We start from the raw sequence: 19,072 nt of genomic DNA, 5'->3' as shown, positions 1-19,072 counted from the left end.
GATTGAAGTTTACAGAGTTAAGGTCATAGAATCAATGACTTGCTGTGATTGTTACCTGGTTTGTATGACCCCAAAACTGAGATTATTAGCACCATCTTCTACTATCTTCTCCAAGACAGTTCTGCAACTAGCATGCCTTTCAAAAATAAGAATAAAACAAGTTTATTTTCCTCCATCCTTCTTTAAATGCATACATATCTTGACCCAGGAATTGAAGCATTTCTATTTTTAGATGGTAAATGGCTGAGAATTATTTCTCTTGTCAAAATGACATTTCCCATTTGGCTTGTTTTGAATAAACTTATTAACAGTAAATTTTCCTCAGATAAACTTGAGCTTTTGCAAAAAATAGCTGATGTCCATGAAAAATCACCTTTAATTGGCTTAAATCACAGCAGGTACAACTGGATTTTCAAGGTATCTCATTACACTCCAGGAGATGCAGTCTTCTTTTTGACCAGAGCTTTATCTCTTCATCTGCTTCTGTTTAATCCCTTTAGTAATTAGAAGATTTCCATATCAAGCTCAGGGACAGGTCAGCATAAGGTTATTTTTATGTTGTTTCCTTTCTCAGATTGAAAACTTGGCTCCTGTTTTGCTAAGCTTATTGTGTATTCACCATAGCTCACTCAGCTCACTCTTTCCATTGATCTTTAAAAGAAAAAAGGCAACAAAAAATTGTGATACCCACAAAGCCCACAGGGGATATATTTTTCTTACTAGGATAAAAATGTTAGGTGCTTTTTAATATGTTTACCTGCTATAAAAGAGAAGAGGTTTTTAAATATTAAATCAAAGTAATCCATTTGTCCTATGCTTCATACATTTTTTCATGCCCATTTCCTGCCTCTGTACATTGTTGAATGCCTACCATGCACCAGGCATTGTTTTCATACTGCCCTAGGGGAATAAGAGAGAACTATAGTTCCTCAACCTTATGTAGCTTACATTCTATGGGAGCAGACAGAAAATAAATAGGTAAACAAACAATGTAACCTAGATAATTTCAGATGGTGGATAAGTGTGATGAAGGAAAGAAACAGCTGCTGTGACAGAGAGTGAGAGACAAAGACTGGGGTGGGGAAGGGCACAAGTGTGGTGGGGAATAGGGGCTCTTTAAGAAGCTACCTTTGAGTTGAAATCTGAAGGATGAAAAAGAGGCAGCCATTGGAAGAGCAGGTAGAAGAGTATTCCACGTATTATCTCACTTATTCTTCCATGTGATCCAAAGAATGGGCATTTTAGAGATGAAGGTACATTTCACAGCTGAGAACACTAAGGATTCAAGAAGTTAAAGGATTTTTCTAAAGACACCTGCCATTGTGCTTACCAAATATAAAACAAGAACCATGAGTCATAGCAGCAAGGCTGGTGCTCCTTCAGGAAAACCTAAGTTCTGCAGCTGATCATACAAAGATTACAATTTCTCTTATCAATCATCAATCATAAACATACCTATCGAACATAAAATTCATATTTCTTTTCCACAGTATGCATCTGGTTTTCCAGATATTGAGAGAAGAATTTGAATGACTCAAAAGTTGTTTATCTTCAAAGGCTGGATCATCCCTTAAATGAAATGTGGAGACTGAATTTTGAATAACCAGTGATATATAATATAAGCAAGCAGTATGATAAAACATTTGGTTTAGGATGTCACATTACTGTAATATTATTAAGTATATTTAATTTTTATTAATCACTGCTTAAATAAGTTGTGATATAACAAGAAATAAAGTGCATTTTAAATAATCAATAAAAAATTTATCGCCATCCATATATAATGTATAGGAAATATACTCTAAAATACCTACTTCATTGTATACATGCTATATTTATACAACTGCATTATTCATCTTTACTAAATGGTTCAGTTTATGTGATTTACAAAAAGAAAGCCAGAACGATGCATTCCTAGTATACTAAGTAGGACCACTTCCAATCCACTGGTGACAAAGGCTTCTGTTTAGAACCCTCAGATTATACTTTCAAGCACTTTAACAACCTTCCAGAACACAGATTTTAAAATTTCTAAATTGCTATTTGTCCTCCACCTATCACAGATATACACAAAGACCTCTACTAACTTCTTTCTTACAGTCTCAATTATTTTGCAATCCCCCCAAGAAAAGGTAGAGAAAAGGGAGAATAGAGTGGCCTAGGACTTTTGTGCTGTTAGAAAGATGAGAGATATAGAAAATATAATAACTGAAGTGCTCAACATATAATGCAGAAGCAATGAAGTTGTTTGTGCTTGGAAGAGAGAAAAGAGGAAAGAAGTACAGAAGCATTCTTGAGGATGAAGAGGTCCTTAACATTCACCCAGGGAAGGTACCTGGGCCCTGAGAAAATCTTATTCAACTTTGGTTTGCAGTCTGAATATACACTTTGATTAGAATACCAGTTTTATTATTGTGGAGTTCTGCGATTCTCTATTATATAGTGTATCTTCTATTATTCGCTAGCACTTATACATTCTCTTTTCCATTGTTTTGATGAGGATTTTAAAGTTTCATATTTCAATAACAGCTATTTTGGTTAGTTCAAGTGCATAAAATGGTAAGTGAACTACAATGTATGGGCAGAATTTAAATTATTTCTTTAATGTGAGACTCACTCTCAGTATATTCCAAAGTCAACCAAACAAGAGTCTCTGTAGTGGATTTTAGAAGTTCGTCACCTGCTACCCCAAACTGGTAGAAGTTTTCTGACTTAGTCTGTGACTTGGGAAAATCCAAACCACCCCAGACACAAGCCATGGAAGTCCGACTTTATAATACATGGTGTCTTCGTTTTCATGTTGCTAAGACAAATACCAGACATTGGGTATTTATGGGCTCATGGTTTCAGAAGCTAGAATGGCTGCTTCCTTCTGGTTTTGTGGCATTCTGGCTAGCTGACAATCCTTGGGTTCTTTGGCTTTCCCATTATGTAGTGATGCTTTCTCCTTTCTCCTCTGGGTTCCCATTGACTTACTGCTTTCAGCTGCTCTCCATGGTTTTCTCTTTATAAGGTCTCCAGTGATAGGGTTAAGGCCAACCTTGATTCAGTCGGCCACACTTTAACTAAAAATAACATCTTCAGAAGGTCCTTTTTACAATGGGTTCACCCCCACTGGAACAGATTATGTCTAAGAATGTTTGTTCTTCTTCCTGATGTACATAACTCAATCTGCTACGCATGGTTAACAAGTTTTTGAGGTGCAAGGAGAATCAGTGTGATACATAGAATATGCATGGATTTGTGGTGAGAGACAGCTGGATTCAAATCTTGATGTCAACACTGGTTGTCTGTGTAAACTTGGAAAATATATATACTTGCTTTGAAGTTGAATTTTCTCATTTTAAATGGTGAATATTTCCCCCCTCAAATCTTGTTGGGTAATTTTTATGGTGAGATGAAATAATACATATAAAGGGTTTAGCCAAGTTTTAACAAAGATTTCCCAAGATTAGTTCTAAATATACATTCTAAATTGTCAAAAAATGACATTTTCATTTGTCTCCTTGATTACTAAGGGAGGAAAGACTTAAAACTGCTGGTTTGAGATCAATTCATTCTGTTTGTTGGAAGGAATCCCAGGAGAGGGGAAAGAAAGAGGATGACCAGATCTAGCCTCTTTGTCAAGAGAATAACTGGACCTTTGAACAGACCCGGGAATGTTATTTCCTAGGAGGAGGAAACTTGTCTATTAAATGTTGTTAACAGGATGTCCATGGTTAGGCACTGCCTATAGAAAATGAACCCAGAGTCTATGGATTTATTAGAAATGAATCCCTAGAATACGTCGCAGAGGCTAAGGCCTTAGATCTTTTCTTTTTCTCTGGACCAATTTGTTCTATCTTCTGTCATCCCTCCCTGAACCTTTGGAAATATGCAATGTATCATGACAGAGCTTAGGTTAGATAAGACTTCTACAAAAGGGGCTAGTTAACTGGGTTTTAATCTACTTTTGTCACTAGATTTTGATTGTATATAATATGTGTAATCCATCCAGTCCAGTCAGGCTGCTACTTTCAAAACTTCAAGGTATTTTTTAGCTTAGTTTTTTGTGAAGATGTCCAAGAAAAGGTATCTCTATATAAAAATATTCAGGAATATTAGCTTTTTTTTTTTTTTTAGAAAATTTTCAACAGCCACAACCCAATGAGCTAATTTTCAAAGAGAAGATTCTGGAAATCTAATGTTTCATGGATAGAAGCAACCAAGGATATCCATATATGAATTGTGACTGCTTCCTAAGATGCCTTATTGAGCCCTAAAACCTGTGAAACACTGGGTTAAAAATAATTTAAATATTCTTTGTCTTCATCTTCCAATTGAAAACAGAAGATGAAAAATTCTGCCCCTCTTTTCTAACTCCACAAGGATGCTTTGGAGTCTCCTAATGAAAGATTATTATAATTATTTCTAACGTGTCAGAGAGCACTAACACATTACCAAAGAAAACAATGTAAACTACAGAATGAATCACTGAAATTATTAAAAGCAGTGCACAGCTTTAAAGCTTACAGTGATTTTTTACATATATTATTTTCTTTAATTCTCCAAATAGGCTATAAGGTAGTTATAATTGTCTTCATTGTACATATGAGTAAACCGAGGCTCAGTTAGGATACACTGGTTTACCCCAAATCCCAAACTTAGGAACATGGGGTAAAAACCTAAAATAAAAATATTAACTGAATAATACTCGAAAAACTAAGCCGAGAGTTTTTGAATTGTCAAGAACTGTGAAGGGTCTGAGATTTTACCCTGCTTACAAGCTAACAAATTAGTCTGCAGCAGCTTTATGGTTGCTGGTAGAATACATGAGACTCCTGGGTCAGGGACAGAGTAGAGTTTATTACAGCAATAGCAGTAGCCAGAGTTTCAGCATTTGCACCAGTTCCCCAAGCCCCAATTCCTACAGAGCAGCATGAAGAGGGTTGGGTGATACACCTGCACAGGGGAGTGGACTGTTCACAGCAAAAGATGACTGGTTTCACTTTTATAATATTTAATAAGAATGCCTATTAAATATAGGCATTTATTTGCTCCAGAAGGAGACTATCACTACATCAGACAGTCAGAATGTCTGCCATTTGCTCCCAAAGGAGACACCATCACTATCCTACAAGACTGTCTATGATAACAAACATCCTTGAAAAGATAATCCAGAACATAGGCAGTCGGTGTCTCACTCTCAAGATGTGTAGAAATGTGAGACACACATGAGGCATTGTGTCTTCATGACATATGCCTGTTTCAGAGTTCCCACCTATTTGCAAATAAATGTAATGAAAGAAAACAAAAGTGGTAGCAAAAAATGCTATGATCCATTCTGCAGTCTTTCAGGCCTCTATATACAACTGATGAGTAGGCAACACTTTTCTGCATGTAGATTTATGAGATTTCTAAAATATAGCTACCTATTTTCTAATAAACTGAAGAGTAATCTGAGGACTCTATTTTTGTGTAATTTGCATGGATTGACCAGAAAATATGGATGATACAAGCTAAACTAAAATAGCCATTCTTAAATGTTATGACATTAGGATTTTATTCATGCCCCTATTTCAAACTATTTTTTAAAAATCAGATATCTAAAAAAATATGTTATAGGACAGACATTTCCAACTATAAAAACAATTATGATTTTTCTTTACTAGGTTGGCTGTTTCTAAAGCTTCTCATAGAGGAAGTACCTTAACTTACTGTTTCAGGGTAATTTCTCATTGAGTTTAAATGAAAAAATTTAAGGTTAGCCATAATTAACCTTTGAATTTGATATTTTTCTTTTTTCTTTCTATGAAAAAGTAACAAAAGAAGCTCTTAATTGACTAAAATTCTAAATGCAATGCTGATATAAAATATCAATTAGCAGATAGGTGGCCTATATATTAAAGCTACCAGCATTACCTTAATTCTTAGTGTCAAGTGACAAAACTAGTGGGTGACCCTTTGCAGGTAATGGTGCATTAAATGGTTATGGTTTTTTTAAAAAATCTTGTTGGATTGCTTTACAGAAACTTCCCCCACTGGACATTTCGGCAATACAATAAAGGCTTTTTTTATTGTTAATTTAGATCCTTACAAATATATATTTAAAATACTTCCAGAAAATACATAATTTTAAAGTCCTGCCCATTACCTTAGATTTCTAAAATATGAACAAAATCTTATAGCAAATTATTCTTTTATCTGAAGTGGTGGAATTTTAGCAGAGGCTCCAGGAGAACTTAACAATTGTGCCTTTTAACTACTCAGCCCGGGAATTCTTCATTAATCTGTCATGTGCTCAGAATTTCATTAGAATTTCATTTCATTGAATTATTATATTTGGTATGTAAGGGTCTCAATTAAAAGCAGCTTCCTGTGGGAATAGGGAATAAGGAGTTATGGCTTAAAATACAGAGTCCCTATTTGGAGTGATGGATATGTTTTGGTGATGGATGGTGGCACAACATGCTGAATGTAATTCACAGCCTTGAGATATATCTCTGAGTGTGCCTAAAAGGAGAAAGTTTAGGTTGCAATATATATCTATATACCTTCTCTATTCACCACCTAAAATGAACAAAATATGAATGAGAATATATGAATGAAAGAATGAGACAGAAAAGTGGTAACTTTTGAGTGAAAGGCAGGAGAAAGCAGAGATATGCTACATTTTACTTTTAGCCTTCATCTATCTATGTGGAAAAATCTGCAGGAATATACAATACACTTGGAGAACAGGGAGAATGTTACAAATGTGTAACCTCTAAGGAAATGGATAAACTTCCCTTCTACCCTCCCCACATAATTAAGTAGGGGTGAATAGACATATAAACCACAGTAAGGAAAAACCAGAGAACACAACCAGGCTCAACAGTTTATGACAGAAATTCTCAGCTGGCAACACCTGTAACAGCTTACAAATGAAGCAACTGGGTAACTAAGCAGGCAGAGAGAGCAGTTTCATAAAGCACACCAGATAAGAATATTGAATGGGATTTCCAGTGACATGAAAAACATAAGTCAAGATTCATAAAACACCTACATGAGGCTCCAGGGTTGATATGTGAGTAAATCGAATGGGTTTTGAGGACAGAGGTAACCCATCCAACTGTGGTCTATATGTGATTTACACACTTAATAGCTTTTCATCGAAAGTCTTTAAAATACATTAGGGATATGATGTCTTATCCTGCATTTTAGATTGTTCCAGGATAATAACAAATATTTTTAGCCTTTTCTAAGTACCAGGCCCTGTTTTAGGCACTTTAAATATATCACCTCCTTTATTCCTCAAAACAATCCTATGAAAGTAAATATTATCATCCCACACACACACTTGAAGGATGAGGAAACTGAGACACAGGGATACCTGGTAAATTTTCCAGTATCATCCAACTAGCAAGTGACAGAGCCAGTATTCTAACCCAAGCAGTCTGGCAGCAGCTTTATCACTGGGAATACTCCCAGTCAGCAAAATGTTTAGAAAAAAAGAGCATATTACCTGTCAATATTTCATGAAATGCAATACTTGAGAAAGTATATTCACATTTGCACAGACTGACATGCTGCGTGTACAGATACGAATACATATTCACATGACTATATATCCCTGTAGGTGGATTTTTCTCACCCATATCCTTCCAAACGGAAAAAGGAAGTCAGTTTTTCCTTAAGAGCAGCAGATGGATTTCACTGGCGCCCACGAATTCAGACTTTGCAAGAACTTCATAAAAATGCAAGAGCTTTAAGAAATTCTTCTATGAGTATGTAAATATCAAGTATTTTTCTTTATAAACTTTCTAATACACCAAGGATGTATTGCTGTTCCCCAGACACACACATTTGTACACACACATACCCTGCACCTGGCACACTGGAATAATATCAGCCGCGTTTACTTCAATAATTACCTTCAAACAAACACATGTAGTGATTTTATCTGAATGTCAGCTCCCGCATGGCCCTTTCCCTACCTAGCTAAGGTCTTGAGGAAATACACTATGAATCAAAACCTGGGAAAACTCTAATCCAACCCTTGAAACATTAAGGAGACCTGGAATGTCTAAGATTTCCCTGGGGATATTACTCTTCTTTTCATATAACACTGATAATATGAAGGCAGTTAAAGCATACCAAAAAAAAACGTGGCCATTAGAAATGAGTACATGTTGCATGCCATTAGGAAATTATTATTAAGGTGGAAATAAAATATTATACTTTATATTTTTAATGCAGGCCAAAGACTAAAAAGCATATTATGTAATAGAATGCTTTTTCTCACTATAACAGTGGATCTCAATTTTGGCTACATTCTGGAATCACCTGAGGAACTCTAGAAAGCACAGATGCCCATGTTGCACCCCTGATTAAATTATTCCTTGGTATGGCTTGGATATTCTGGGTGTTTTTCAGCCCCCTGGTATTCCTTGTGTTTAAAATTGAGATTGTTGTTCTAGAAGGAATAACTGTGTGGATATTATGATCTTATGCCCTTTCATATCATTTGGTATTATACTTGGGAATCAGGAGTAATGTAGATGGCTGGCTGAAAAATACTTTTGGTCCGTAATTGTGACAAATGGGGGATTAATACCTTGAAGTTCTTCCTTAGGTTCCTTCCAAGTAGTTGTTTGAATGAAGTAGATTCTCTTGAATTCTTTAGTATAAGCATGGATGTTCCAGACATCTGAGTTAATACCTCTCAATGACTCCACAACCATTACATGTTAAAATTAAAAGCTCAAAGTGTGGCAGCATCTGTGGCTACCTCTATGGCCTCATCTGCTACCTCTCCTCCCCTCACAGTGTGTGTTCCAGCCAATCCCATGATGTGGCATGACTCCATGATTTTGCACGAACTCTTACCTACTTCTGGTGATTTCCATTTCCAAAATAATTTTGAGTATTTGTGTTTTTCCTAGTTAACACTTGCCAGCATTTGTTTCTGTCATTATTTTAAGTTATATTTCCATTAAACAGGATAGATCCCAAAATCCAAGCACAGGGTGATTGGGGTGCCATGGGGAGGATTCAGGCTGACAGAGACTCCAGTTAACTGCCCCACCTACAGTATACATCCTTCTCTGACCTATGGCAGAAGAGAGACAGGTGATGTGTTAATCACTATTCTTCTATATTTGGCCTCTCAGTTACAGACCCACTTCTATCCACAGATGTTTACCAAAATGAGTCAAATAGCTTCACCTGAATAACAAGTAGGCCTGGGAAGCGAATGAGAGTGGATTCAGTACTTCAAAGAATTGAGCATCACCACATTGATTGGTTGATTAGTTAGTGATGCTTTTATAAGACCAAAGGAAGGGTTTTTCATATGTTTCATAGCCCATGGTTAGAAAGCTGGAGGTGAATTGATTTTAATTAGATCAATTAATACTGTAATTCATCTCTAGTACTCTATGTGCCATAATTCAAAATAAGTAAATAGAATTATTATTTGGAGAAAATTATTGTAAGGAAATTTATATGCATGTAGCTATTTATAAAATTATTTGTGGTTAGAACATTGTATTAAAAAGACCAAGATCCCCATCTAGTCATTCTGTGAGTCAATAGCTTCATACATTGTACCTTTAACTCCAACTCATCTAGGCAGAGCTTGGCTGTATCATTAGAAATCTCTCAATATCAATACTTGACAGCTTAAAGTACATACTCTACTGTGAGTAATTTCTGCTAACCAGGACATGTATACCCATTGATTTAATTATTTTGTCAATCTATGTTTTAAGGACCCTCCAAAATGCATTCCAGAGCTTTTTATCATTTTGCTTACCTGTCTGAACTATTTTGACAATAGGAAAAGTATACCAAAAACAAAAAACAAGATATACATTTCTGGAATATGTCCATAAAATTAGAAATCTATATCTAAAGCATACCTACGGTATATCACTTAGTACTAAGGAAAATTTTCTCAAAGCAAAAGATTTTTGAGATAAATATATTTCAACATTTTAAAACCACTTGTTTTTCATCACAAGCAAAACTGAAACATGAATCGGCACCTGGCAGCAAAGTCCTAGCACTTAGCTCGAGTGACCAGGCCAGGTGGGAACAGTTACTTGTCAGCCTCCATCTATCCTCCAAAGAGTGTGCAGGAGACTGCAGACAGCGTTGGCCTGGCTGGTTCAAGCTCTTAGCACTGCCCTGCAAGTTCTGGAGCCTAGCAGCCTGAATTGAAGTCCTGGCTCCCTTGCAAACTGGCTGAAACCAGCTGCATGGCCCTGCACTGTCTCCTGGGCCCTCTGCCCTTAACAATGAAAAGGAGGACGGGACCAAAACTCAGAAATCATTGACCTTTGAGGATATGGCTGTGAATTTTACCTGGAGGGGTGGCAGCAGCTGGAACCTGCTCAGAGGACCCCATTCTGGGACATGATGCTGGAGACCTAAAGGAATCTCGTGTCCGTGGGCACCATGTTCCTAGGTCACATGTGATCTTAACTTGGAACATGGAGAAGAACTGCAGATAGTGGGGCAGGAAACCTCACCTCAAAGCTGAGGCTGTCCAGGAGATGACTGGGGAGTTGGTAGCCAAATAAAGATATACCATGAAAATACAGAGAGACTTTTGAATCAAGTGAATATCTATGAGAAAGCACCTACTAAGAAAAAAGTTTATGGATATGAAGCTTTTGCAAACATATTTTATCTGAGCTCAAGTATTATTCCAAAACTAAAATTATGTGAACATGTTTTAAGCGAAAGGAGTTTGAAACATCATTTTACACTTACTTAATTGTAAAAGAAAGAGCCTTCATGAACTTAATGGAGATGAAAAAGCATTCAGGTATAATGCATCTCAAATGAAGCATAAGAAAATTCATACTAGTGAGAAAAACTGAATGTGATGAATATGGGAAAGTGTTCAAACAGAACTCATACCTGATTGGACACCAGAGAATGCGTACCAAAGAGAAAGCCTTTGGATGTAATGAGTGTGGGGAAGCCTTTGCTGACCACTCTTTCATGCCTAACCAGACATATAAGATCACATACAGATGAGAGACCCTATGAATGCGATTTCTGCCAAATAGCCTTTAGCAGAAAACCACACTTCACTGTACATCAGAGAAACCCTATGAATGTAATGAATGTGGAAAAGCCTTCAGGAATAGTTCTTACCTTAATAAATATTAAAGAATGCATGCTGGTAATAAACTCTATAAATGTAAGGAATGTGGAGAATATTTTAGCTGTAGTGAATATCTTGATTAACACTGGAAAATTCATACTGAAGAGAAATCTCATCCCTCTTAAAACATGTGAGAATTCATACAGGGAAAAAACTATACGAATGTGATCAATGTGGGGAAGCCTTGAAGAAGAGCTCAGCACTCACACAGCATGAGAGAACTCATATAGGAGAGAAATCCTATGATTGCAAACCATGTGGTAAAACCCTCAACTAGACATCACTTACCGTACGTCAAAGAATTCATACAGATGAGAAATCCTGGGAATGTACTGAAAGTGAAAGGACCTTCAACGATCACTCATTCCTCATGCAGCATATTAGAACTCACACCAGAGAGAAACCCTACAGAAGTAACAGATGTGGAAGAGCCTTCACCCATGGGGCTGACCTTATCTGACACCAGGAAATCTATTAGAGAAAAACTCTAATGAATGTGGGAAAACCTTCTGCAATAACTTAGCCCTTATTCAACACGAGAGAGCTCACATTGAAGAGAAGCTCTATGAATGTAATGGGTATGGAAAAGCCTTGCTCACAATTCATCCCACAGTCAACAGGCAAGAATTCATAAGGCAAAAAACCTTACAAATGCACTAGATGGGGTCAAGTCTTCAAAATTAGCTCAATAATTATTAAACATCAGCAAATTCATATTACAGATTGACGTCAATAATTTAATGAGCTTGAAGTAGCTTACACAGTTTCAAACTCTGTTATATTGGAAATCATTTTCCAGACCTAATAGCTTATTATTATTAAATGTTTACAGAAAATATTTAGAAATGCTATAACTATTTGTTGCATAGTATAACAATTTAAAATATACAAAAGTAAAAAAATAGAGTAACAGATAAGCATTTACCCTTAAATATGAAATGCTAGAATGTTGTCTATAAGGTTGACTGTTATTCCTGGTATTTCTTGTATTTTTTAAGAAATCAAAAAAGTGTATCTTCATAATGGTTATTCATTCAGAACATCACATACAAAGGTGCTGGGAGAATGGATTCAGGGGATGGTGGTGCTTTGCATTCTTATTAACAGTTATGTTAATACCTCACTTTAAAATTGGCTGAACCAACACATATTAAAATATTGCTTAATGTGATGTTATGAGATATTATTAATAATCAGCATTAAATCTCCATAAATAATGCTGAAACTAATGTATGCAACGTTTCTGTATTAGAAGTGTATAAGTACTTCTCTAGTACATTTTTATGCATTTAAAGTTGAATTGTATCTATGCTTCTAAGTATTTACTTCAATGGATTTTTGAATGAAGAGGGTAACTATAATGAAATAAAAGTGATTTTATGGGTCAAAAAAACCTTTTTATATGTATATATATGTTTATATATATACATATAAACATATATATATATATATATATATATATATATATGTTTCATTATATAAAACAACATATCCGCAACTCTTCCTATATAATTCTTTAGGTTCACTGTTGAAACTGTAGATATGCAATAATTTTTCAGTTGGAATACATGAAATGCTAATATGTAATTGGTAATGCAGATCATTATTAACAAAAGCATTTAACTTGCTATCAATGGCTGGGGGATATTATGTACTCAATAAATTTTAAAGAACATGGTGCCATACTTTATGGAAAATTCATGGGTGTATTAATTTCCATACAAATCAGATTTTCCAATGAGAAATGAAAACGAAAGAAGGAAGTTTTTTTTTCTTTAATGCACTAAAGCATTGGAATGTGAAAAGAAAAAAATATGCTATTTTTCCAAACTATCTGCAATCCCAATTTAAGTGTTCAATGCAATCTATTTAGCCTCCTTCTTTTAGTATAATTTCATTTCTTGAACATATCTTTTCCCACAAGAGTCTTAATTTAAAAAATCCTTTTGAATTTAATTACAGCAACCAATAAGGTGGCTTAAAAGTGCTGAAGTTGTAGGGTTGTGCAATTCAGGTGTGTGTCTTCATGGTGTTTTGATTATGTAAATGGATGTAAAGGCAACATAAATTAAATGGGTTCCATGAAACTCTTAAAGATATCTTGTGAAATCTGAATAGATGGCCAATATTTGGTCAAATGTCATGCTGTTTGGACTCCAGGAGAAAATAATTATCACTTCTAAAAAATTTTATTTCTCATAGAGGAAAATATTGATAAATTCAACTACAATGAGATGATATGCTTGTAATACACATACCTGACAAAGGATTAGTAGATAGATGATAGATAGATAGATAGATAGATAGATAGATAGATAGATAGATAGATAGATAGATAGATAGAGATAGAAATAGAGAGATAGATGAATAAATAAATAAATAAATGGAAGAATTTTATTCCTCTAGCTTGCTGTATGATATACATGATTTACTTTCAATATACCATCATAGACCATGAATACTACCCTGATTAAATTCAAACCGAATTAAACTTTTTCATTTGAGTAGAGAAACATCTTCATTCATGGCAACACTTTTTTTGTACCCTTCTCTATTACATTCACAATAGTTGCTATCCCATGGCAATAAATGTGTCCAATTTCATTCAATTCCTTCTCCTAGCAAAACATGACACTCCCCTTGTGCAGGTTTGAAGCTATTATGTACCCCAGAAAAAACATGTCCTTTAATCTTCATTCAATACTGCTGGATGGGATCTTTTTTATTGTTTCCATGGAGATGTGACCTACCTAATTGTTGGTGATAGCTTTTGATTCGATGGTTTCCATGGAGATGTGTCTCTACCCATTCAAGGTGGGGTTGCTTACTGGAGCCATTTAAGAGGGAACCATATTGAAAAAAGCTTTAGAACCAACAGAGCCCACACAGCCAGAGACCTCTGGAGATGTGGAAGGAAGACACCCCTGGAAAGCCTTATGAAATGAAGAGAGAAAGTTAGCAGATGTCACAGTGTGCCTTCCCAGATGGCAGAGCTGTTCCAGATATCACCAGCCTTTCTTGAGCAAAGGTAACCTCTTGTTGGTGTCTTAATTTGGACATTTTCATGGCCTTAGAACTGTAAACTTGCTATTTAATAAATTCCTTTTTTTAAAGCCATTCCATTTCTGGTATATTGCATTCCAGCAGCCTACAAACTAAAACACCCCTACCTCTCTCTCTCTCTCTCTCTAATGATGAGACTTTCTCTTCTTACATTTCATGTTTCACAAGATCTGATGGCAAGGGTTATACCACAACATAACATAATCTCCCCCTCCTCATTGCTTTGACCTTCATAATCTCAAGCACCTTCCATCATATTCTGAAGGATTGAAGCTTACTCAGTCTTCCATCCTACCATTGTCTTGGAGATACCAACATCCACATACATTCCCACAGTTCCTTCACTTCATCACTTATTCACCTTTTCCTCTGCTTTACCTCAGTCACAACTCCTAAAGTTGTAGCCTTGCCCTTGGCATCATGCAAACCTGTTCTGACTCCAAATCACTACTTCTAGTAGCACCACTATCTGATCAAATATATATATGCTTTTTTAAAGCTATTTCCATTTTTGCTTTCTTCAATCTCATAGGGAGCCACAAATGCATTGACATCTCTACTTCCTCCTTATTTATTACTCCTCTCCTGTGTTTATTTCTATCCCAATCCAGGTAGATCCAGAGGTTCATCAATTCAATCTCTCTAGAGTCGCATTTTTAATAATGCAATCGGCAAGAGGTACCTACCCACTGTATCATCGAATGGTACATTATTAGAAATAACCTTTAAATTGCTTCTTATTCTCACTTTATATTAAAAAATAATGCCCAAGCTCAGACTACATGAGATTTGTAGCAAAATCAGATCTCAAATCCAAGGTAAAAAATTATTTTAGCCCTGAGGTTTTCTATTCTATAGGATGCTAAATTGGAATTGCAGCAGGGAAGAATTTAACTTGCACAATTTCTAATTTATGCACTAAGGTGGAAGAGAGAGTAAAAGGAGAACATAAAAATAACCATTCATTCATTTCTTGACAGGGTTGGGTGAAGGGTTGTGGGCAATGTAGACCCCCTTAAATTAGACTCCATTAAACGCTGTCCAGGAAAAACAAAGGCCAAACCTAAAATATAAGATTTTTACAAAATAAAGTAACACCTGGATTTCATCCTTCCAATAATAGAGTCTAATTAATTTCTACTTATTTAATTATTTATCAAATACTTATTTCTGAGAGCTCATCGTGTAACAGGAAGTGAACAAAACAAAAATCCCTGCACTCATGGAGCTTATATTCTAGCATGAAAAGGCAGGAAAGAAATAAAGAAAATTATGTTTATAATTTTATATTTGCAGGTGTCTTTGTGTGCGTTGTGCAAAAAGATTCTAAGTGTTATGAAATATTAAAAGACAAATAAAGCAGAGTAAATATGGTCAAGTGTGCCGGGACAGAAGCTCAGGTGAATGGATAGGCCGCAAGTTCAAATAAGGTGATTGAAGTAGGACTCATTTTCAATGAGATTTTGAGCAAAGATTTGAAGAAGGTGAAAGAGCTTCCTGTGCAACTATCCAGAGGCAGAACTCTCCAGACAGCAAGACCTGTCCTTTCAAAACCTTTAAGAAAGGGCCATGCCGGGGTTGCCTAAAGGACGACTTGGAGCTTTGTGTGACTAGAGGAAAGTGAGTGAAGGAGAAGTCAAAGATTTAGTGAGGATGTGGAATGAGGCAAATCAAGTACAGTCTTACAGGTCATTGTAAAGCTTTCTTTATGCTGAGCTCATCAGGGAGTCACTGGAAACATTTGGACGGGAGAATGACATGATTTGATGTACATTTGAAAGGAATCACTCCATCTACAATGTTGAGGATAGACTGAGGAAGAACAGATGAAAAAGTAGAAGCAGGAAAACCGGTGAAGAGACTATTGCAACCCTGGTAAAAGATAATACTATCAGAATGATAACAGTGGAGATGAAAAGAGGTCAGATTCTGTATTTTGAAGGATGCCACCAAGATCTTTTGCCTAATTGGATTTGAAGTATAAGAGAAAAAGAGAAGAATTAGGATGACTCATACTTTTTTTATCTGAACAACTGAAAAAAAAAGATGAAGTTGCCATCACTGATTTGGGGGAAATACAGATGGAACACATTTAGGGAATAGGAGATCGGGGGTTCAGATGAGACATATTAAGTGTGAGTTGTCTATTACACTTTTAAGTGGAGATGCAGGCAATAGTCATTTTAAGACTGGAATACAGGAAAGATGTCTGGACTGATAAAATCTGAGATTTATATTAGTATATAATTTCAGTAAGATGCTACTCTCTAACCTTTTATATAATTTGGAAACTTTATTACAAATTACCTAATGTTGTAATCATTAAATTCAACAGAAGAAATATTGGAATTAGTAATAAGTTCATCTAATTAACTTAAGTACTTAAAGTTGAGATTCAACAAGTTTTTTTATCAACTACAAGGAAAAAAATTTTAAAACTTCTAAATTGATCTCTGTTTAGCTTGGCAGTCTTTTTTGTCAAGGGTGAAAACACAGACAAAATTAAGCAGTATAAGTAATTTTCATTTCATTTCAGGTGGTCTCCTCAGTCAATTCATAAAATAAAAACCTCTATCAATGTTTAACAGTGAACATGCCCGGTCTAGCTGTGCATCTGTACAATAACTATTTGGCAATTATCCTGTTAACTCAGTCAATGGAGACTCTCAAGGCAAATAACTCAAACTCTGAAGCAGCATTATTTAAAGAATATTTATTGACTTTTGAACTCAAAGTTGCCTTAATTATTTAGCAGTGATGCATTACAATGCATGTTTCTCATTGCTGATTTGAGGGGGGAAGAATTACCCTGTGTGTATTAAAATAAAATAATGGCCCAATGCTCTAGTGTTGATTAAGGCTCTTTTCTAATAGTTCCCACTCCCTCAGCTTAGAACACCAAACTGAGGAAGAATGCAAAGTCACTCTCAAATGCAAAATGAAGTTGACTCTTGATGGAAAGGAGGAAAAAAAGAATTGTGTATGTATGTTTAATATCATGCACTCTTGGTACAAAGTTAATAAATAAACAAAGTAAAACCAAGCAATGATTATCTGACATGAAAGATAATGTGCCTATTTACCAACTAACATCTGAAAACATCTTATTCCTTGAAGAAGTTGAGATATTTTCAAGGAGTATTTACTGAAATGTCAGAAATTCATGTTTTGAGGAAACATTTTAAAGAAACACTGATAAACAACAAAATGGACATCATTCTAAATGGTAAAATTGGATCTAAAGTTCTTATGCTTTTCTCCAGTTACAGTTTGGAACAGAATGTGAAATGAAAACATTACTATATTAGAAAATGTTTGTATTTGCCCAAGATTCAAAGAAATGAAAAGGCTAAATCTGGCCACATGACAGATCTTGCTTTTATTAGAGTATTCTGGTTTGGTAAATTGGAATTTGAAGTGGTTTGTCTTCAGTGTAATATCAAGTTATATGCAAGAATAATTAAAAGGGGTATTTCTCCTTTCCTGTGAGCAATTTACTTTGGAGGGCTGAATATTTAACTTCATATGAGTTATGTGATTCCCACTGTCCTACTGATAAAATGAAGAAGGCAACCACTACCACAAGATTTACTGATTCTGGGAACCTGAGGCAAAGAATATTTCCTTTGGGACTTGGAGAAGGGCATTGATTTCACACAACCTAAAATTCATGGCCATTAATCATTTTAAAATATATTTGAAAAGAAAAACACAATAGAATTGCAGAAGGTACAATTTCTTTCAAACTGGAAAGTGCAAAACTGTATATATAATCTTCTGTTTTCCTGTAATCGAACTTAATTTCTTTCATCAACTTTTAATTCCCCTGAGAGAAGAAACCTTTCTTAATATTTTCTTAATATTTAAACTAAGACAAACATGAGCTCTTCCTTTCCCTGCCCTCCCTGGAGTGGTGCAGAGGTGGAAAGGGGTGGGGAGGTCACACCTACATCTTAGTTTTGATCCATCTGGCCTTCCTTCACAGAGATGTACAATCATTCCATCACAGAACACTCCATCATACCACTGTGGCTTTGATCCACTCTGTGACTGTGGTTCAGCTGCCTGCCCTTTCATCTACTGGAATCCATGAAAGCTGCTGTGTCCACCAGCTGAGCCCAGTTGAAGCACGTGCTTCCATCTGGGCCTGCAATTCCTGTGCCACCCTGTGAGCCTTCCTCAGGCCAGCAGCTCTCAGCACCACCTCCATACCACTTTGAGCCTTCAATAGAAAACGTAAGTGTTCTTTGTTCTCATGGAGCTCTTCCTTGGAGGCAGCATTCGGGCTCATCAGCCTAGTCACTCTGTAGGATTCTCTCTGCCTGCAGTAGCATACGGCATTTTCTGACATACTTGCAGTTTCCTAGCCAACTATAGAAGACGTAAGCTAAGATACTCCACTTTTCTCAATTCTCATGACTTAAAGAGGAAGATCAATCACCCACTGCCAAGGGATAGGATGAACAATGTAGAGCAACCCATACTAACATTGAACTTTCCTAATTTTGGTCCAAACTTGCCTCTCTCTACCATTAGTTAGAGTTCTCTAATTTCATTCAGCCAATGTATTCTTCTTCCCATACATTTCCTTTCTTATACCTGGTTGTAGCTTTAGAAGTGAACAGCCAAAGTTGTAACATCAAGTTCCATAGTTTCTCCAAAGCACCTTCTCCTCTTCCCAACTGGGACATTAATCATCTAAGCCCTTATTGTCTACATGGGATAAGATCACTGGATTCAGGGAAAAGAAAATAAAATATTTAATATTTCTCACATTATACTGCTGCATAGATATTTTCTCTCTAAATATATGTTTCTTATAAATCAGAAAAAAAATTGTTTTTAGTACTAGTCATAAAGTCATTCAAAAAA

The 19,072-nt window shown here is 35.7% G+C and overlaps 1 long non-coding RNA gene across 1 annotated transcript in view; it reads left to right on the top strand.

The window, feature by feature from the left end:
* The window catches only part of LOC143678945 (uncharacterized), an 87,156-nt gene extending 68,400 nt beyond the window's left edge, over positions 1-18,756 (top strand). Inside the window, exon 3 of the long non-coding RNA XR_013173493.1 lies at positions 18,186-18,756. This is a non-coding gene — a long non-coding RNA (uncharacterized LOC143678945). The remainder of the gene's footprint in view (positions 1-18,185) is intronic.
* The last annotated feature ends 316 nt before the right edge of the window (positions 18,757-19,072 follow it).

The sequence above is a fragment of the Tamandua tetradactyla genome, chromosome 4, assembly GCF_023851605.1.
Source record: "Tamandua tetradactyla isolate mTamTet1 chromosome 4, mTamTet1.pri, whole genome shotgun sequence".
Lineage (NCBI taxonomy): Eukaryota > Metazoa > Chordata > Mammalia > Pilosa > Myrmecophagidae > Tamandua > Tamandua tetradactyla.
Note: the sequence above shows the minus strand (reverse complement) of the source record. Positions and strands in the feature narration are given on the sequence as shown.